The sequence below is a fragment of the Chiloscyllium plagiosum genome, unplaced genomic scaffold (assembly GCF_037043375.1).
Source record: "Chiloscyllium plagiosum isolate Xiang-an unplaced genomic scaffold, Cpla_swu_hap1 HiC_scaffold_15, whole genome shotgun sequence".
Lineage (NCBI taxonomy): Eukaryota > Metazoa > Chordata > Chondrichthyes > Orectolobiformes > Hemiscylliidae > Chiloscyllium > Chiloscyllium plagiosum.
The window spans coordinates 50,567,290-50,590,755 of record NW_028270153.1 but is presented as its reverse complement, the minus strand read 5'-3'; positions in this window follow the sequence as shown (position 1 = coordinate 50,590,755).

Below are 23,466 nucleotides of genomic sequence, written 5' to 3'. Positions count from 1 at the left end.
AAAAGGTTCTCATGGTCAACCCTATCTAAACCCCTAATCATCCTGTACACCTCTATCAAGTCACCCCTAAACCTTCTTTTCTCCAATGAAAACAGCCCCAAGTGCCTCAGCCTTTCCTCATACGATCTTCCTACCATAGCAGGCAACATCCTGGTAAACCTCCTCTGCACCCGTTCCAGTGCCTCCACATCCTTCCTATAGTATGGCGACCAAAACTGCACACAATACTCCAGATGCGGCCGCACCAGAGTCTTATACAGCTGCAACATGACCTCAGGGCTCCGGAACTCAATTCCTCTACCAATAAAAGCCAGTACGCAATATGCCTTCATTACCGCACTATTTACCTGGGTGGCAACTTTCAGAGATCTGTGTACATGGACACCAAGATCCCTCTGCTCATCCACACTACAAGTATCCGACCATTAGCCCAGTACCCCATCTTTTTGTTACTCTTACCAAAGTGAATCACCTCACACTTACCTACATTGAACTCCATTTGCCACCTTTCTGCCCAGCTCTGCAACTTATCTATATCCCGCTGTAACCTGACACATCCTTCCTCACTGTCAACAACTCCACCGACTTTCATATCATCCGCAAACTTGCTCACCCAACCTTCTAGCCCCTCCTCCAGGTCATTTATAAAAATGACAACCAGCAATGGTCCCAAAACAGATCCTTGCAGAACACCGCTAGTAATTGCACTCCAAGATGAACCTTTACCATCAACTACTACCCTCTGTCTTCTTCCAGCCAGCCAATTCCTAACCCAAACCTCCAACTCATCCTCAATGCCATACCTCCGTATTTTTTGCAGTAGCCTTCCATGTGGAACCTTATCAAACACCTTACTAAAATCCATATCCACCACATCTACCGCTTTACCCTCGTCTACCTCCTTAGTCACCTTCTCAAAGAATTCAATAAGGTTTGTGAGGCACGACCTGCCCTTCACAAAACCATGCTGACTATCCTTGATCACATTATTCCTATCCAGATGTTCATAAGTCCTATCCCTTACAATTCTCTCTAAGACTTTGCCCACAACAGAAGTGAGACTCACCGACCTATAGTTACTAGGGTTATCCCTACTCCCCTTCTTGAACAAGGGAACCACATTTGCTAGCCTCCAGTCTTCTGGCACTATTCCTGTAGACAACAAGGACATAAAAATCAAGGCCAATAACTCTGCAATCTCCTCCCTTGCTTCCAAGAGAATCCTAGGATAAATGCTATCAGGCCCAGGAGACTTATCTATTTTCACCCTTTCCAGAATTTCCAACACCTCTTCCCTACATTCCTCAAAGCCGTCCATTCTAATTAATTGTGACTCAATATTCACATCGGCAACAATGTCCTGTTCCTGAATGAATACTGACGAAACGTATTCATTCAGTGTCTCCCCAATCTCTTCAGCCTCCACAAGCAACTTCCTACTACTATCCTTGACTGGACCTATTCCTACCCTCGTCATTCTTTTATTCCTGACATACCTATAGAAAGCCTTAGGGTTTTCCCTAATCCTACCAACTAAGGACTTTTCATGTCCCCTCCTTGCTGCTCTTAGTTCTTTCTTCAGATCCTTCCTGGCTACCTTATAACTCTCAATCGCCCCAATTGTACCTTCACGCCTCATCTTTACATAGGTCGCCCTCTTCCATTTAACAAGGGATTCCAATTCCTTATTAAACCACGGCTCCCTCACACGACCCTTTCCTCCCTGCCTGACAGGTACATACTTATCAAGGACACTCAATATTTGCTCCTTGAACAAGCTCCACATATCAGTTGTGCCCATGTCTTGAAGCCTACTTTTCCAAGCCACGCATCCTAAGTCGTGCCTCACCGCATCATAATTTCCCTGCCCCCAGCTATAACTCTTGCCCTGTAGTGCACACTTATCCCTCTCCATCACTAGAGTAAAAGCCACCGAATTGTGGTCACTGTCCCCAAAGTGCTCACCTACCTCCAATTCTAACACCTGGCCTGGTTCGTTACCCAGAACCAAATCCAGTATGGCCTCACCTCTTGTTGGCCTGTCTACATATTGTGTTAGGAAACCCTCCTGCACACATTAGACAAACACCGACCCATCTAACGAACTCGAGCTATAGCTTTCCCAGTCAATAGCTGGAAAGTTAAAGTCCCCCATAACAACCCTATTACTTTCACTCTTCTCCTGAATCATCCTCGCAATCCTTTCTTCTACGTCTCTAGGACTATTAGGAGGCCTGTAGAAAACTCCTAACAGGGTGACCTCACCTTTCTTATTCCTAACCTCAGCCCAACAAGAAGCTTGAGAATTTTCTGTGGGCAGCAAAGGGAAAATAATATCTGATGTCTCAGATTGTAATTTAGAAAAGAATCTCCTATCATGCATGAAGAAAGCCTTAGCTGGGAGATAGGGCGATGGGGAAGGATTGGAAGTTTGATGGAGGCTGAAAATAGTTCAGGAGGTGAACAGCTTTTGGAAGCACAGCTTGTAGAGGAGAAAAAGCGTAACTAGCTATATTTTGACAATAGTGACAGAGGATGTACAGAAGCAGTCAGATCATAATGATGTCAAATCACATGGGATTGAGAACTGATGAATGCGGGCACTAGTGAAGAACTGTTCAACTATAGTTATGTCTGCAATTTATGAACAATAAGCACTAATAGATTGCATTACCCATGTGTTCACTCCTTCTATGTTTAAAGTTCCATGAAGTTGATAATGATATTTCTACATGGAGATATTTCAAAAATTGGAAGAGCACACAGCAATGGAGATTAGTGTTGGTGTTAGGGAAGTGCTCAAAGACATGACCAAAGAGATCCTGAAGAGCCTTTGAAGATGGAAAGAAAAGTAACAAGCCCAAGGAGTTTATGGAGAGAGTTTCAGAATGCAGGGATAATATGAATAAATGCTGTGCTATTAAAGATAGAGTGCAGGAAACATGGATTGTGCAGGAAATTAGGGTAAAAATGGAGGAAAATGCAGAATACCCAGCATGCAAAGATCAGCCCAGCAGGAGGCCAATCAACCTTTCTTGGCTGTGTTTTGAACAAGATATTCACCTGCTTTCTCTCCCCTAAACTAAGCAAATTTCTTCAATTTGGTTATTTATTCAATTTCCTTTCAAAGTTATTTTTGATTCTGCTTCTACCACACAAACTAACATTGCATTCCAGGTTATAAATCTGACTGCACAAAAACTAGTTTGCTCACGTCGAGTTCATTTGTCAATTGCATTAAAAACTTGCTGTCAATGACTACTGCTATTAGAAGCAGTCATATTTTGGCTGATAGCTGGAATGCAACATATATTTAACAGACATGATCATGATATCATCACCTTAAAGATCTTGGTCTCCATCTGGCTGAAACCACTTACAACCCATCATGTTGTGGAAGGATGCATTGGTTTGGAACCAAATTGCTCATTATTAGCCCAGAAACTGAAGTGTTTGTAATTGTAATATGTGCAGAGCTGTAATAATTGTCTGTTGAATTTTCCTGTCCTACTTTATCCATGTCTTGTTCTTATGCTATGGAAGCTAACAGAAGTGATGCCTCGTCAAACAGATATACCTTGATATAGATAAAAAGCACATCACAGCAGCCATGATCATGAAAGCAGATCATGGTCGCAGCTGTGAACTGCAAAAGACTCCAAGATCTTGTTTGCACACACTAGAAAGCTTTACACAAGATTAGAGAACCCTGGACTTCAAAGCTTTCAAAAGACTAACAGCATAATTCTGTGAGCATGGGTCTACAAAGTCAAGTGCCAGAAGGCAGAGTTGCCTCTTTTCTACTTCATGCTTAAGTATTAACTAGCAAGACAGAAGCCCTGTGTCTCTTTTATTTTAGAAAGAAGTCAGCCTGCTTCTTAAAGATTAAAAGTAAAAATAGGAGTCAAAGACACAATCAGTTTAAACAGAGGCCTCCTGAGTTTCTGATAAAACATAATTTTAAAGCATTAGAGAATTATATTCTAAATGGAAGAAATTTACCATTGGTTATTCCATCATACACCTGACTTGTCCTTTATAGATGGAGACTCTTACCTTTGCTAGAGGTCTTCCATCCAAGCCGTATCAAAGCCTTGTAGACGATATGTAAAGGCTTTGATCTCATCTACACATGTTGTCATCCCTTCAAACATTTCAATCAAGTTGGTCAGATATGTCCTCCCCTGATAAAACCATGCTGACTGTTCGTGATTAATCCTCTTTGAATGCAGATTCATTCTGTCCCTCTGAATTGCATCCAGTTATTTCCTCATCACAGAAGTTAGACTGACTGGCCTGTGGTTTCACTCGAGCTCCTTTGTACCAAACTTGGTCAAATGTGACCTTGATGTTAAGGTCAATCATTCTCATCTCACCTCATGAATTCAACCCTTTTATTCATGCTTTGTCCATCGATATTAGCCAATCATTCTGTTACATTGGTTATGATGCACAAAGCAAGATGATTTTAGTTGAATTGTTGCAATGAACAGTCATCAAACAATATTTGTCCAATCCTTAAGACATGCCTGAATCACCTTTTTATTCTTTCAACTCCTCAATCTTGCCAGCTTCTCCTCGTTCAACAGAATGTGAATGCTGTTATAACTTTCACTGATGATCCTACAGACAGGCCAAGACATTGCAGTTCATGGGTAGTAAAGGAATGGTGATGTGATTTCAGGTCAGGATAGTGTGTGACTTGGAAGGGACTTGCAAATAGTGGTGGATACCATGTGCCTGTTGCCTTTGTCTTGCTTGGTGTCGTCCCAGGTTCGGAAGGTGCTATCAAAGGACCCTTAGCAAATTATTACAAAGCCTCTTATAGAAACTATCTGTGTGTCAGTGGTAAAGGAACTGAATATTCAAGGTAGCAGATATGGTTACAATCAAGCAGGCTTCTTTGTCCTGGACAGTGTCAAGCTTCTAGACTGTTGTAGGAGCTGCACCCATCCAGACAACTAGGGAGGACTCCACCAATTTGTCTTTTCAATTGAGCACCAGGTCATGGGATGCTCTGTGATGACATCATTCCTGTTTGGTGGCTCTAACCTGTTACTCCAGGCCTTTATTTCACGACACTGTCCCAAAAGCATCAACACTTACTAAAGGTGCTACAACATTGAAAAGTAAAGAAAATTAGAACCAAAAGAAAGAAAACAAAAGAAAGAATAGCAGACCATGTGAAAGAAATGAGCAAACGAGGCCTTCACTTGAAAGAAAACAAGAAATGGAAGGCGAATATTTAAAGATTAGGATCAAGAGAATTCTTCAATGAATTAGTTCAATTTAAGCAATTTATGTATGTTTACTTCATAAATTTAGGAATAGATGATCCTGAAAGGAAATCTCTAAACTTTACTTGCTAGAGGTAATGAGGGGCTTCAGAGAATGAATGCATCCAATCTTTCTGAGAATGGTAAGAAGATCTAGTGAAAATCAAGAGTTTGCGCAAAGACCAGTTCAAGGTATGAATCAACTAATAAATTAACACATTTCAGCTCATTTCATGCAAGCAAAAAATGTCAGAGTCTATTCAGGATATTGTTGCACTCATGCAAAGATTTCTCTGTGGAAGAACTTGCAGAGATGTTAATGCAGATGGTCATCACCCCTACACTGATTAAAATCTACAGGATACTGCAAAAGCTAGCAGCATTCCAGCAATAGTACTGAAGATTTGTGCTCCAGAACTAGCTGCATGCCTAGCCAGGCTGATCCAGTACAGAGAAAACACTGGCATCTACTTGACAATGTGGGAAATTGTCCAAGTATGTCTGGCACATAGAAAGCAGGACAAATCCTTCTTGGCCAGTTACTGCTACATCACTTGATCATCAGTGATAGAAGGCATCATCAACAGTGTACTGAAAAGGCACAAGGTGTTTGCACAAAAGGGTCAGCCAGCTGAATGGATGTGAACCTCTGAGACTTTTTGGGTATGGGCCTATTCAAGCTGGTGTTTCCATCCCTCACTCTATATGCCTGTCTGCTTGATCCATCCAAAAAAAATAAGATTATGTTTACCTTGTGGGCCTCTATTACTCAAATGAACCCTCCAGGCAGTGCAGCCTTGTTATTCCCAATTGAATTGACCCCAAGGTGGCCTCTTAACTGCCCAAAAGGAAAATTAAGTAAGACCTGTGAATGATGTATACTGGTCTGAATCGTTTTCAGCATGACCAGAACATACATTTCCATGTATTACAGAATTTTTAAATTTATTTTTCCCTCTGAGTGACAAATATCTCCAAAATGTCCCTCAGGCTTCTGCCACTGGTGTTGCAATGTTTCCAACTCACATTTCAATTTTATAATGTGATTGCAACCCAGAAAAAATAACTCAATCCATAACAACAGTTTCAAACCCTTCAAGCCACAGATGGGTTTAGTTGTTTCTTCAACTATCTATTCATAGAGCATGTTGTTCTAGTCACACAAAATGCATTATTTATCATATAGGCATCCTTAGTATGGAAATGTTTAGTTTAATGGGTAAACATTTGAACCTATTCACAAATTAAGAACAATGGCATGGAAAACAAAGGATAAGCTACCATCTAATGTTGAAACTGCAAACATTAAACCATTTTTCATAGATGATTTATCACATATTCATGTGAATTGAGTATTTTGATTCCATCTGATGTTACTACTGAACAAGTAAAATAAATTGTAGTTTGATAGATCATATTTAGTTTCTTAACTTGATGGTCTTTCACAAAAAAATAGAAATATGACAGGCTGCAAATTTGGTTTCAATAATAAAATAGAGTTCTATCATTCAAAAGGAAGAAAAGTAAAATAAATAAACTCAGTTTGAAAGATTTAAAAGCACGTACAAAGATGAAATTCCATCTACCCCTAACTTTACAATTACTGGAAAATCTGAGCAGTTTCTCTTTGTCATGATATATGTAGATTTGCCGTAACAGCAATTTCTCCATTCCTAACCTATGAACTTTCTTTTAAATCTTAACAAATAGCATATTCAACATTTTCAAACTTTTTTTTGTTTGTTTTTGAATAACCAATGTAGATTTCTAACCAGACATTTCTTGTGCAGACATTTTTAAAATGAAACTCTTTCATTGTGGTGTCTTATTTTCTTTACAGTGCTGAACAAATTTTTCTTTTTCTTGGAGACAACCAAACATACATCTGATTCTAATTAGGCCTCCTTTGAACTGTCCAAAATGTTCTCACCTCTGGGATATTCTGAGCTAAACTCAATACTTTTATTTTAAACTCAACAACAAGCTAATATCTTTGATTTTTTTTCCTTCTATTGTAAAACATCAAAAATAAACAAAGCTCCATTAACAATCCAGGAGGGCTCAGTCATCTGACCTTTGAAATATTCTATTTCTAAATCACTGTTCTGGAAAGACTGACCTGATTAATTTTTAAACCATTTCTCAAAAAAAAGATTAACACCAATGTGCCACTGGTTTAAAATCAAAACATAATAAAAATGAGATTGCTTTCTGTAGTTTTTTAATAGAGCTTCCATCACATTGGAGTAAGAATATTGTTAAGATCAAAGTATTACTTCAAGTTTAATTTATGTGTTATTTGTTAAGAAGGATAGACACATTTTAGCTTCATTTTTGGAGTCGTTCCTCCATGATGCTGAGGTCTATGGAAGCCTTTTTTAAACATGTATTTTAGTGAGATATTATAACCCTTGAAATGAAGAGATGAGGGTTAGTAGTTAGTGTATTAAAATAAGTGAAAAAATCGGTGATGTTGCCTAGTGACAGGAATCCATAGAAACACAGAAAAATCTAGAAGAGAATCGGTGAGTCTGTATAGAGTGTGTGGGAGAGAGTTGAGAAAAGAATGTTAAAGTCTGTAGTGAAAGATTCTGCAAAAATGCTCAAAAATGAGATTAGTGAAGTCTTCTTTGTTCTGAAGTTAAAGAAATAGTGAGTTTAGTCTGTAGTTTGTTTTTGTTTTCTCAGGGAGAGATACTAATTAAAGAAAGAAAAATCTTGTGAATGTGCAGAAAACTGATGCCAGCTATGCCAGTCTGAGTAAGCAGCTATGATGTGGAGATACTGGTAAATCTTAACTACTATTTCAATGTTTATAAACATGTCACTGGGATAAATGGAATAATGTGGCTTTGAATCTTAGAATTCCCTACTGTACGGAAAGAGGCCATTCATCCCATTAAATCTGCACTGACAATGTGAATAGCATTGCACCAAGACCCATCTACCCAACCCTGTGACTGCATAGGGTTTATACCATGACTAATCCACCTAATCTGCACATTTTTGGACTGTGGGAGGAAAGTGGAGCACCCGGAGGAGAATGTGCAAACTCCACATTGATGTTTTGCTGGTGGTTGGAATAAAATACTTTCAACCTTTCTTTGTCTGGTATAATATAGCTCATGTTTTCTTCTTTAATATATGTTTTAATCTGTACACTCTCAGACTCTTGTGGCTGTATTCAGAAAATGATCTTTGCGGTTAAAATAAAATAGGGTTTATCAAGACAGGTTTCATTCTAAGATCTGACTCATTCAGTATTAACATTAACTGGGGTCATAACAGTACTCTTTCACTTTCCAGGTGTAATTAATTTTGATTAACAGTTTTTTAGAGCAATATTCATATATACAAGCTGAAATTGTGCTCTACTACATATTGGAAGATTAATATCAGTGATACTGGCTGATGATCACAGATGCATCAAATTGTAAATATGACCTTTAGGTGACTAAATGAACTATTCTTTGTTTTAGTAAGTGTAAAACCAACTAGGTTTAGTTTGACATACCTGGTCCATCCTCTTAGGCATACCAGATTTAGTTTTGATTCTAATTTGAGGTCTCCACATATTTGATGTTTCTGAGAGCTTGATACATTTCCAAATTTTAATTAAAATTAAGTATGTTGTAGAAATGATTTATAACTCACAATGATGGATTACATAATTTCAGGTAGATAGTATTTATAAATTGCGTCTAATATCTATTATCAAGAATGATCCATTATTCAGAATGCTAATAACCTAAATCTCTCGCCTTGCATAATGAAATGTCTTCTCTATTTTACACCTTCTGAACAACTTTGCTAAAAATCCAGCCACAATTGAAAGAATGTGATGCAAATATGGGCAAATTATTGATGCAAATAGATATAGTGTGATAAAACATAGATTGAACTTAAAACATTGATAGGTTCTACTTAATTCTGATCAGAATCTCCCCTTTTTGCTTTAGTATAGGGTGCTAATCAATTCATCAAAAATTGACAAACAAATGAGAGTGAGTATCTTTCGCATCATGAAACATACAAACTAGGAGCAAAAGTAGACAATTTGACCCTTTGAGTTTGCTCCACCAATTGACATGATCACAGCTAACCTTTTGTCTTAACGTCATATTTCAGCTTTCTCCCCGTGCCTTTTGTAATTATCGGTAGCTTCTAGGTCCTAAAGTTCACTGATTGAAACCACTCCTTGGGGAGAACCAATACTGAGAAGGTAAGTTTTTTTTAATCTTCGTGTTGGGCAGGGGAGACAGCTGGATCAAAGCTTTTGGAGGCTAGGTTGGAGGCCATCTTGGGAATTGAAGGCTTCACCCCTCTATCAGGACTGGCACGTCATTGTGGTTGCTCAATCAGGAAACTAAGTACTTTCTTATCCATCAGTGAGGCAGGTTATCAAGGACTGGTGAGTTGAGGCTCTTAAACAGTCATTAATTGACCACTTCAGGGCTTTAGTTGCTGATGAGTTGAGAAAATTAGCCCATGAACTTTTATGCTCAACACTTAATTGCTGAGGTGACAAGAAAGAGGTAAATTTCTCTCCAGACCAACTTACCATTATTTCCTTTTCTTCGCATCTCCAAGGAGGAGAAATCTATATCCACTGTCTTTCAGGCTAAATGTTCACTAGAAACTGGAACAATAATTAATAATTTTTGAGACTTCACAGTTACATAGAAATGTCATGTTCAGAAAGAAACAAATTAACCTGACAAGTCCACTCGAGCCTTCTGCCACCTTTCCTATTGTCTAACTCGATCTATTTCAACCTGATTTGGAGGTGTCAGTGTTAGACTGGGGTGGACAAAGTTAAAAATCACATAACACCAGGTTATAGTCCAACAGGTTTTTTGGAGGCACTGGCTTTTGGAGTGCAGCTACTTCATCAGGTGGTTGTGGAGTATAAGATCATTATTCACAGAATTTAAAACAAATGTTTACAGTGTGGTGTAACTGAAATTTATATTGAAAAAGACCTGGATTGTTTGTTAAGTCTCTCATCTTTTAGAATGAACATGCTGGTTTCAGTTCTTTCATATGTAAATCACAGAATCTTTTGAAAGTTACATTCTGAAGTGAACTCTAACAATCGATGTCATGTTGGCCCAGATAATGCATTGAAGGTGTGAGCTGCCCTGTGTGAGACTGTCTGTGCCACAATGTTCAGACTGATTCTCAACTAAAAAAGGATTTACAGAATTTTACATGGATTCATGCAGTTTTTGAGCAAAATAAAATGTAATTCTGCAAGTACAAATTCACCCCACAAACTTATCTGTGTGAGTGTGTGTGTGTGCATGTGTGTGTGTGGGGGTGGGGGTGGGGGTGCGAGGTGTTATGAGTGTTTGTGAGAGCGTGTGTATGTGTGTGAGTGTGAGTGTAAAGGGGTATAAGTCTATGAGAGGGTGTGTGCATGCATGTGAGTGTGGGAGTGTATGTGTGAGTGTATGAGAGAGCGTCTGTGTGAGTGTATGGGTCTATAAGAGTGTGTGCGCGTCTGTGTCTGTGTATGCATGTATCAGTGAGTGTGTGTCTGTGTGTGTGTTTCTGAGCATGTGCATTTCTGTGCATGTGTGTAGTGCTCTGGGGTCACCTGTAGTGTGACATGAACTCAAAGTCCCAATTAAGACCATCCCCTGGGGTACCAACCTGGCTTTCAGCCTCTGCTCAGTCACTTTGCATTGTTGCCTGTCCTGAAGTCCGCCTTGGAGGCTGGTCACCCGAAGATCCAAGGTCAAGTGTCCTAGACCACTGAAGTGTTCTCCGACTGGGAGGGAACACTTCTGTCTGTTGATTGTTCTGCGGTCTCCATTCAGTTGTGCCTCAGCAAGAAACCATAATGACCTCCTCAGGAGACAGACATGAGCTGCAACCAACAGGATACCCTTCGCTGTCCAGGACTTCCCAGGAGCTGAGAAGCTACACCATGTTCTTCACAGCCTGCATCACATTATCACTGAGGATGAGCACCTCACCAAGACCTTGCCCACACCTCCATTTCTCACCTTTAAATAGCCACCAAACCTCAAACAGATCATCGTTCGTAACAAACTGCCCAGCTTTCAGGACAACACCATACAACCTTGTCATGGTAGATGCTACAAGACGTGGCAGAGTGCCAACATGGATGCCACCATTACATGTGGGGACACCGCCCACCTTGTACATGGCAGGTACTCATGCGACTCAGCCAATGTTGTCTATCTCATACGCTGTAGGCAAGGATGCCCTGAGTCATGGTGCATTGGCAAGTCTGAGCAGAGGCTACGGCAACAGATGAATGGACACTGCACAACAATCAACAGACAGGAGTGTTCCCTCCCAATCGGAGAACATTTCAGCCGTCTGAGCCATTTGACCTCGGACCTTCGGGTGACCATCCTCCAAGATGGATTTCGGGACACGTAACAACACAAAGTGCAAAGTGGCTGAGCAGACGCTGATAGACAATTTTGGTACCCATGGGGATGGCCTCAACCAGGACCTTGGGTTCATGTCACACTACAGGTGACCCCATTGCACTACACACACACACAAAACGCACACACACAGTCAAACACAGACACACAGACACTCCTGTACATACACACACATGCACACAGACATGCACACACACAGACGCACACAGAGACAGACATTCACATGCACACAGACAGCAGACACACAGACAATCCTGTATGTGCACACTCCTACAAACACACACACTCTTACAGACCCATACGCTCATGCAGACCCTCTCTCATATGCTCACAAGTACACTCCCACACTCACATACACACACACGCCCTCTCACAGACTTATACCCCTTTACACTCACACTCACATGCATACTCACACTCCCACAGACACTCATAACATTCCACCCCCCCCAACCATACACAAACACACACACACACACATATATATATAAGTTTGTGGGGTGAATTTGTACTTGCAGAATTACATTTAGTTTGCTCAAAAATTGCATGAATCCACATAAGATTCTGTAAATCCATTTTTTAGATTAGAATCAGCCTGAACATTGAGGCACGGACAGTCTCACACGGGGCAGCTCACACCTTCAATGTATTATCTGGGCCAACATGACACAATTGTTAAAGTTCACTTGAGAAAATACATGCTCTATTTTTGCAATAACAAAACTCAGACAACTCTTCAGGAGAGCAGAGATACATTCTTTCCTATAAGCTGGAACCCTAATGTTCTAGTGTGATCTTTCTAAAAGTTTTTTTGCACCTTCTCAGGTATCCATACATCCTTTTCCTAATATAATGACCCGAATCAGACATGGTACACCAAGTGTGATCTGATCAGGTTCAATGCAAGCTTACTTTAACATTTAAATGCTATCCTTCAAAAATTAAATGCTTATGACTTGGTTTAGTTTAGTTTAGTTCTGACTGCTTTGGCCTGTGTCACAACATTTAGTGATTTGTACCTTTGAACTACTAGATTCCATTACTCCTCAACATATTTCTATTCTTACTTTCCCATAAATACACAACTCCCTTATTTCTCTTACTAAGATATAATACCTTACACTTAAATATCTTGGAATTCATTTGCTAATTATATAACCACTTTTCAAGGTTATTAGTATCTTCTTGTGATTTGTTGCAGTCTTCTTCACTGTTGAATATTCCCAACAATTGCAATATTTGGCATCACAAATCCAGAATTCATGTTTTTTTTTTCATTTCCAAATCTGGATTAATAATATAAATTGTGAAAAACAGCATTGATCCTTGTACTTCCAGCTTCTCAGATTTTGCTTCTCTAAATAGCTGCTATTTACTATTAAACACTAATCTTCTTTTGTCAGCTAGACAGCTATAATTTAGTTAATTGTCCCTTGACTCAATATGCTTTTGACCTTATTTGTCTATATTGTGGTACCTTAGCGAAGGTACTAAAATGTTATATGTTATTTGGGATGATACATACTGTTCTGGCATGTATTTCCTATTCCGATGTGATGTAATTTTTCTCCATTCATAGTCAACTAGTAATCTCCACGTTGTTGCTTATTATTGTGTGTGGAACCAGGATAAGTGTCTCTTAGAATATAGAACACTACAGCATAGGAACAGGCCTTTCTGCCCACCATATCTGTGCACTATGATACCATTCCTAAGTAATCTCATCTACCTCCATATAGTCTACAAAGCTTTATTCCCTTCCTGTTCATATGTCTGTTTAAATGCCTCTTAAACATTGCTATTGTATCTGCTTCTACCATCTCCCCTGGCAACATGTTTCAGACATCAACAATCCTCTGCTCTCCCTAATATTTGATATTTCTACCCTGAGAAAAAGACTCAGAATATCAACCCTGTACATGCCTCTTATCATTTTCGATACTTCTATCAGATCGCACAGCCCCTACTCCCCCGACGCTCCAGTTAAAAAAAATTCAAGCTTGTCCAATCTCTCTTACAGATAATATACCGCAACAGACAACATCCTGATAAACCTCTTTTGCACCTTCTCCTAAACCAGCATACCCTACCTATAGTGTGGCGATCAGAACTGCATACAATACTCCACATAAGCCCAAAGTAAAGTTTTGTAAAGCTACCGGATGACTTGACAACTTTCATACTCAATGCCGCATCCAATGAAGACAATCATGGCATATGCTTTAGTTACCAACTTGGCCATTTATGTTGACTCTTTCAGGGAGCTATGGACTTGCACCCAACGATCCGTTTATATATCAATGCTCCTTAGGGTCCTGCCATTTAGTTTTTACATTCCTCTTGCATTTTAACTCCCAAAATGCATCACCTTACACTTGTCCGGATTAAACTCTATCTGCCTTTTCTTTGCCCAACTTTCCAGCTGATCTATATCCTGCTGCATTCTTTGACAACCTTGCTCATTAACCACAATTCAACCAATTTTTGTGTCATCTGAAAAATTACAAATCAGACCATCAACATTTTTACCCAAATGTGTGTTACAAACGACAGAAGTCCCAGCACTAGTCCTTGCAGAACCCCATATGTCATAGATGTCTGGTCAAAAAACAGCCTTCCACATGTGGGTGGGACAGTGGCACAGTGGTTAGCACTGCTGCCTCACAGCGCCAGAGACCCGGGTTCAATTCCCGCCTCAGGCAACTGACTGTGTGGAGTTTGCACGTTCTCCCCGTGTCTGCGTGGGTTTCCTCCGGGTGCTCCGGTTTCCTCCCACAGTCACAAAGATGTGCAGGGCCAGGTGAATTGGCCACGCTAAATTGCCCGTAGTGTTAGGTAAGGGGTAAATGTAGGGGTATGGGTGGGTTTCGCTTCGGCAGGTCGGTGTGGACTTGTTGGGCCGAAGGGCCTGTTTCCACTCTGTAATGTAATGTAATGTAATCTAATCTAATCTAAACTACCCCCTGTCTTCAATGACCAAGCCAATTTTGGATCCAATTTACTAACTCACCATGGATTCCATGTGACTTAATCTTTTGGATTAGCCTACAATTTTAAGGATTTTATCAAATGGTTTAGTGAAGTCCATTAGAGAATATCCACTGCAATCATCTTTGCCTCTTCCTCAAAAAACTCAAACAAATTTGTGAGACAAGACCTCTCACACACAAAGCCATGCTAGCTATCACTCATGAGTCCATGCTTTTCCAAATGCAAGTAAATCCTATGCCTAAGAATCTTCTCCAATAATATTCCTACAACAGGTGTACTGGTCTATAATTTTCTGGATTAACCCTGTTGTTTTTCTTAACAAAGGAGCAACATTGACTATTCTCTTATGGGACCTTACCTGTGGCTAAAGAAAACACAGAGAACTCTGCTCAGATCCCAGTAATCTCCTCTCTAGCCTTCGTCAGTATTCTGCAGTAGATCCCATCAGGCCCTGGGGATTTACCTTTCTTAATGTTTTTCAAGAAAGCCAACACCTCCTCCTTCTTCATATCAACATGCCGCGGACTATCAACATACTCCTTCCTAATCTTACCATCATCCATGTCCTTCTCCTCAGTGAATACAAGCACAAAGCCCTCATTAAGGACCTTACCCACTCCCTTTGGCTCTATAAATCAATTCATTATTTTATTCTTAAGCGGGCCTAACATTTCCCAAGTCACCTTCTTGTTCCTAACACACATATAAAATGCCTTGGGATTGTCCTTTATCCTACTTGCCGAGGATATTTCATGGCTCCATTTAACCCTACTAATTCCTTGTTGGAATTCCTTCTAGCTTCCTTTACATTTTTCAACGGCCATGCTTTCTTTTGTCTTTTTCACTAAACTTTCAAAATCTCTTGTCATCCAGTGTTCCTGAGTTTTGTCATCCTTATCTTTCATCCTCATAGGAGCATACTAGTCCTGAATTCTGATCAACACAGCTTTAAAAGACTTCCTCATGTCAGATGTAATTTGTCCCCAATCTAATTTCTAGTTCCTGCCTAATACGAATATTGCCTTTCCCAGTTTAGCATTTTCACCTGAGGACCAGTCTTACCTATAACAAACTTAAAACTTACAGAAATATAATCACTGTTCCCAAAATGTTACCCTCTGATTCTTTCATCATCTGGCTTATTCCCCAATATAGTCTAGTATGGAAGGGCTTATGCCCAAAACGTCGATTCTCCTGTTCCCTGGATGCTGCCTGACCTGCTGCGCTTTTCCAGCAACACATTTCCAGCCCTTCGCTAGTTGGACTATCAACATATTGTTTCAAGATGCTGTCCTGAATGTACCTAACAGATTGTGTCCCATCTAAGCCCTGGCACTAACACAGTCCCAGTCAATATTGGGAAAGTTAAAATCACCAACTACACCATCTTTCCATGATCTGCCTTCATATTTGTTCCTCCCACTGGCTTTTGGGAGACCTATAGTCACCCATCATAGTGATTGCACCTTTCTTATTCCTGAGTTTTACCTATATAGCCTCACTGGATGAACCTTCAAAGATGTCCCCTTAGTATAGCTGTGACATTCTCATTATAGTAAAGCAACTCCCCAACCCATTTTACATCCCTCTCCATCAGGCTTGAAACATCTAAATCCCCTGGTATGTTGAGCTGCCAGTCCTGCCCTCTCTCAGTCTTGAGAAGCTTTCTATAATGGCTGTAACATCGAAGGCCCCATTTACTAATCCAGGCTTTAAGCTCATCTGTGTTACCTGCTATATTCATTGCATTAAAATAAATACACTTCAGACTGCTAGTCCCTTGTTCATTAACCTGGTCCTGCCTGTACTTCCTATTTAACCTCTACTGTTAACTCAGTCAGCAAAGCCTAACGCACATGTTAGGACCTGAAAGTTGGTGAAATATATCTGGGTAGAAGAAAAACCAGAAGAAACTCTGGTGGAGGTCTGCGGCAGTCCTGATATGCAAATTGGTGTAGGGGCAAAAGACTAATCAAAACATCTCATAGCTGGTTCCCTCCAAAATTTCCCTCAGGATAATCAGTGCTCATCTACCAGCCACTGAATTTAAACATATTAAAAGCAGTGAAAAAGAAACTGGCAAGGATCACCCTAGTACCTGTGAGTGAAGAGGGAAAAACCCATTGCTGAATCCCCATTTGCTGAAGGATGTGGGAAATGTGTCATTTAGCTGACTTTTCTCTGATGATACTGCAGGGCCCAAATTCTCCTTTCTCTTGTTGAAATCAATAATGCGAACATATTTGTTTGAAATAAAACAGTGAACTTATGACTAAAAGGTATCAAGAATCATTCATGTAATCTTAATAAAACAATTAATTTGATGGTCAATGTTGTCATTGAAATAATTCTGAATTATAATTAAAAGGGTCACCCAAGGGGCTTCAATGATCTATCAGTTTGCAAAACTGATTTTAAAATGTAATTTAATTCCATACTTCAATACTGTGGCTGCATGAGTCCCATGGGCTAAAATGACATTGGCAGTGCTCTAGCATCCATAAATATAATCTATTTAGCCCACAATAACTTAAGGCAGAATAGGTTATGTAGCACTTGAGGCTGTCCTTTCTGCATTACAAACAGCCGTGTATTGTTATTGAGAATGCTTATATAACTGTTCAAAACAAATGACTTCATTTCAGAATGCCATTACTTTCGACATTATTAGGAAATCCTGTACTTACGTACATTTTATTCATTCATGGGAAATGGGCATCGCTGGCAAGGCAAAACCATTTTGCTCATCTGAAATTTAATTTGCTTAGGTTATAGTGATTTATATTCTTGAAGTATTGCAATCTATGGGTGTAGGTAGACCGATAGTTTTGTTAGGAAGGGAGTTCAAGGATGTTGACCCACTGACAATGAATGAAGATTCTCTACTTGAAGTCAGAACAGTGCGTGGCTTGTAGGGGAAATTGAAGTAATGGAGTTCCCAAGAATCAATTGCCCATGTCCTTTCAGACAGCTGAAGTTATGGATTTGGAAGATGCTGTGAATAAAACTTTGACAAGCTGTTGCAGTGCCTCCTGTAGACACAGCTGCCCCGGTTTGCTGGAGGTAGCGGGGGGGGGGGGGGGGGGGGGGGGGGGGCGTTGGAATGGAATGTTTGGTACAATGGATGGAGTGCAAATCAAATTGGTTACAAGTGTCCTGGATGATTTTGAGCTTCTCAAGTGCTGCTAGAACTGCATTCATTAAAGCACATGGAGAACGTTACATCACACTACAAACCTGTGTTTTGTTGGTGTGGAAAAGCTCTGGTTAATCAAGATGTCAGCTGGTCATTATAGAAGACCCAATCTTGCACACAGACTTGTCGAGATAACAATTGATGTTACACTTCCCTGTCAGTGCCCCACAAAATCCAGTAGGTGGTTTTCCTGCCACCTTCTGTCCTTCAGTCTATCTGTTTGAAATTTTATAGGTATATGAGGGGGGTTGATGGACAGAGTGCCCATCCTTATGCCTAGTGAGACCATTAAAAGGACAATTAATGTGCTGGAGAACCATACAATAAGGCCTGGAGCTGAGATGACTGTCCTCCATCAAGCATAAATATCTTGCTTTGTTACTAGTGGAGAGTTTTGCACCTAGTTCCCATTGCCTTTAAGTGTTATGATCATGAATTGTAACCCCAGATCCTCTATGGGCACACTGAAGTTTAACTAAGTGTTCTCTTTTAAGAAAAAGAAGACATATATCCCAAAGTTGACTGCAAATGAAAATTCAGTCATTGCCTGAAGAGACAAAGTCTAAAAATGTCACCCCTGATGAGGTGTCAAGGAGGTTTCAAAGAAAGCAACCTGAACTTACAATCCCCTATGAATTTCTCAGACTGTGAATATGATGGTAAACAAAGGCAGCAGGTTGGGTGAGAGATGGATTTGCATTTTTCCCCTTTCAATACTACACAGAAACAAGAGACAAAAACAAACTGGTCTGTGTATTAAGGGCTAGATGTGGATGAATATGCTGTGAGAATCATTGCTCTGAGAAACAGCCATTTAACTGTACTGAACAACAGGCAAAGAAAAGGTTAAAAAAATTCTTGTTCTGAGTGCTGCATTAGCCACTCCCAAAGGCAATCAGAATATAGGAGTTTCAATCAACACAAAACTAAGACCTCTCTACTAGTAACAAAAATGTTCAACTATCAATGTGAATGCTACTGATAACATCCACTGCAAAAACAGAAACACTCAACTACCCACTCTCCACAAACAATTCAGAGACTGATCCACACATCTTTCCTAACCTTTATCTTTTTGGACTGACCTCTTATTCCTAATCTACATGTATAAGTGTCTTGTGAAAATGTGTCTTCTCACATTTAGTAATTAATTACCTCACTTTTTTTGCGAATTCAAAAGAAGCATGATTAAATTAGCTCCTTTTAAAACATGTTCAATTGCTTAATTTGGAGAAAGCTATCCACAAAGAAAAGGATCCTATTATAATTAACCTTGTTGTGACCTACTGAGGGAGTGAGTACATAACCAAGCGAAGCCAGTTAACTCCTCCTCACCCAAGAGCTTAATGGTTTGAGGTATGTCATCTGGAACTGTAGCACACTGAGAAAGCTCACCCAGAGATTGGTCATGGCATAGGTCCTTGATGCTATATTTGTGTTGATATTAAAGGCTGACCCTCTTACATAACCTCACCTAGAGAGTTCAGCTTTTGTTTTTCATAGTTGAACTAAAACATTGAACTGAAACTTTCCAAAGGAGGCGCACTAGACTGAATTCTGTTTTCTCTCCACAGATAGTGCCAAACCTGATGGCATTTTTTGGCAATTTCAGTTTTTGTTTGTTTCAGATCTCAGAATCCACAATTCTTCGCTTTATCACACAGGAAATGAAGGCAGGCTGCAGTTCATCCCCACAATGCTGGCATCGTGACTCTGGGAGTCCCTGATGGTTTTCTGCACACAGCTCACATTCACTGTAATGTCCTGTTGGGTGTGCAGTGCCTGAACCCTGTCACCCTCAAGGAGTGCTTCTTCCAGCTCAATGTTGTCATTACCATCCTTAGAAGACTGCTCTCAGTTGCCCAGCTCCTCAGCATCCATCACATCATCTTAATTTCTCCTCCAATTGTGCGCACACAGTACACTGGGATGGTGACATACTGTCTGTCCAGATTATCCCAGAGGTAAACCTCTCCTCATCACCACAAACCCCAGGTCTGACAGCTCAAGTCGTGGAACAACATCTTCAGTAGGCCTGAAATCTACTCCACCCCTACCCAGTTTGCAGCATGTGCACAAACTTGCTGAAGGTGCTGCACCAACTGAATATCAAGTATTTTACATATGAATAAGAGTGGCTGCTGCATTCTGCCTCATCTCCCATGATAAGGTGCTTTTGCTCAGTACTTGTCTCCTTGTAAGTTATTGCCGCTGACCTTTGCATCACTGCCATGACAATGCCATCTTAACTAATACCAATGACATAGTGCAATCCATCTTAGACCTATGTTTGATGCATAAGCATGTTCCAGCTATATGCATTATAATATGTGTGAAGATATGATTGCACATGATAGGTAGCTGAAGTTTGCAATTGCATGCCTCATGTGTTTGCTCCTTCAACGTTCTAGCATCCAGCAGACATGGATTCTGCATTTTTGTCCATCAAAGTGACTGCCCACCCTGGGCATTGTCCCAGTAATTTCCAGTTTTCCATTCTGTAAATGTGTAATGCAAGTCATGGATGGGAGTGCAGCTCAGGATGAATACTGTCAGCATCGGGTCATACCTGGTTGCAATGTGGCACACTCAGAAATGTCCTGATCCTTTTAGCTTGCATTACCCTGATAGCCTATTTCCACACATTCAGCCTTCCCTGTGGAGACCTACTGCATTGAACTTCACCTCCAGCTGACCTCCCTGCTCCTGACATTACACTGCTCTTCTACTCTTCACTTGTAAAGTACACAGTGGTAATTCCTGCCGACAATAACCATAAGACCATAAGACATAGGACAGAAATTAGGCCATTCAGCCCATCAAGTCTATTCTGCCATTCAATCATGGTTGATGAGTTTCTCAACCCCATTATCCCACCTTCTCCCCGTAACACTTGATCCCCTTTACAATCAAGGACCTATCTATCTCTATCTTAAATATACTCAATTACCTGGCCTCCACAGCCTTCTGTGGCAATGAATTCCATAGATTCACCTCTCTCTGGCTGAAGAAGTTTCTCCTTATCTCTGTTCTAAAAGGTCTTCCTTTTACTCTAAGGCTGTGCCCTCCGGTCCAAGTCACTCCTACTATGGGAAACATCTTCCCAACATCCACTCTGTCCAGGCCATTCAGTATTCTGTAAGTTTCAATTGGATCACCCATCATTCTCCTAAACTCCATTGAGTGTAGACCCAGAGTTGAATATCGACCCAGAGTCATCAAATGTTCTTCATATGTTAAGCTGTTCATTCCTGGGACCAATCTCGTGAATTGAACACGCTCCAGGGCGAGTATATCCTTCCTGAGATATGGGGCCCAAAACTGTGTACAATACTCCAAATGTGGCCTGACCAGAACCTTACAGAGCCTTGGAAGTACAATCCTGTTTTTATATTCAAGTAGTCTTGAAATAAATGCCATCATTGAATTTGCCTTCCTAACTATTGACTCAACCTGCAAGTTTACCTTGAGAGAATCCTGGACTAGTGCCCTCAAGTCTCTTTGCACTTAAGACTTCTGAATTTTCTCCCCATTTAGAAAATAGTCCATGCCTCTATTCTTCCCACCAAGATGCATGATGTCACACTTTCCCATATTGTACTCCATCTGCCACTTTTTTGCCCACCCTCCTAACCTGTCCTAATCCTTCTGGAGCCTCCCTGCCTCCTCAATGCTACCTGTCCCTCTATCTATCTTTGTATCATCTGCAAACTTAGCCAGAATGCCCTCAGTTCCTTCATCTAGATCATTAAAGTATAAAGTGAAAAGTTATAGTCCCAACACCGAGCCATGCAGAACATAATTTGTCACTGCCTGCCATCCTGAGAAGGACCCTTTCAACCCCACTCTCTGCCCAACAGCCAAGCTTCTATCCATGCTAGCACTTTGCCTCTGACACCATGGGCCCTTATCTTACTCAGTAGACTCCTGTGCAGCACGTTGTCAAAGGCCTTCTTGAAGTTCAAATAGATAAAATCCATTGACTCTCATTGGTCTAATCTGATCATTACTTTCTCAAAGAATTCTAGCAGATTTGTCAGGCATGACCTACCCTTGATGAAACCATGCTGACTCTGCCCTATTTTACCATACACTTCTAAGTATTCAGAAATCTGATCCTTCACAATCGATCCCAGGATCTTATTTACAACCGAGGTTAAGCTAAATGGTCTGTAATTTTGTGTATTCTGCCTTATTCCTTTTTTAAACAGGGGCGTCATGTTAGCAATTTTCCAGTCCTTTGGAATCCTCCCTGATTCTGGTGATTCCAAAAAGAGTATCACCAATGCCTCCCCTATCTCTTCAGCTATCTCCCTTAGAACTCTGGGGTGCAGTCCATCTGGTCCAAGTAACTTATCCACCTTCTGGCCATTCAGTTTTTCTAGCACCTTCTCCTTGGTGATGACCACCATACTCAGCTCTGTCTTCTCATTCTCTTGAATTTTTCGGAAATTGCTCATGTCTTCCACTGTAAAGACTGATGCAAAGTAATTATTCAGTTCCTCAGCCATTTCCTTGTTGTCCACCACTATCTCTCCAGCATCATTTTTCAGCAGCCCAATGTCCACTTTGGCCTGTCTTTTGTTCTTCATATACCTAAAGAACCTCTGTTGACCTTTGTTAGCTTCCTAATCCTCTGGTTTCTCACTGTTCTTCACCACATTATATGTATTCTCTTTTGATTTTATGCTATCCCTGACTTCCCTGGTCAGTCAGGGTTGCCTCATCCTCCCTGTACCATGCTTCTTTTTCCTCGGGATGAATCTCTGCTGTGTCTCCTGAATTACTCCCAGAAACTCATGCCATTGCTGTTCCACTGGGGTCTTTCGTGCTAGGCTTCCACCTTAGTCAAATCTACCCAACTCCTCCCTCATGCCTCTGTAGTTCCCTTATTCAGCTGCAATACCATTCCCTCTGATTCTATCTTCTCCCTTTCAAATTGCAGAGTAAATTCGATCATGTTATGATCACTGCTTCTTAAGGGTTCCTTCACCTTAACCTCCCTTATCAAGTCTGCCTCATTGCACAACACTAAATCCAGTATTGGCTTCTCCCTAATGGGCTCCACCACAAGCTGCTCCAAAAAGCCATCTCATAGACATTCCACAAATTCTTTTTCCTGTAATCCACTACCATCCTGATTTTCCCAGTCCACCTGCATATTGAAGTCCCCATGATCACTGTAACTTTGCCTTTCCTCCACATCTTTACTATCTCCCGGTGTATCTTGTGCCCAGCTCCTGACTACTGTTTGGTGGCCTACACATGACTTCAACGATGGATGTTTTTCACCTTTGTGATTTCTCAATTCTTCCCACAGATTCTACACCATCTGACACTACTTTGTTTCTTACTATTGATTTAATTTCATTTCTTACTAATATAGCAACCCTACCTCTGCCCACCTGCCCATGTTTTCAATGGGCTGTATATCCTTGAATGTTCAGCTCCCAATCCTGATCCCTTTGCAGCTATGTCTCCGTGATTCCCACAACGTCATACCTGCCAAATTTGATCATGCCACAAGGTCATTTCCTTATTCCTTACACTGCATGCATTCAGATATAACACTATCAGA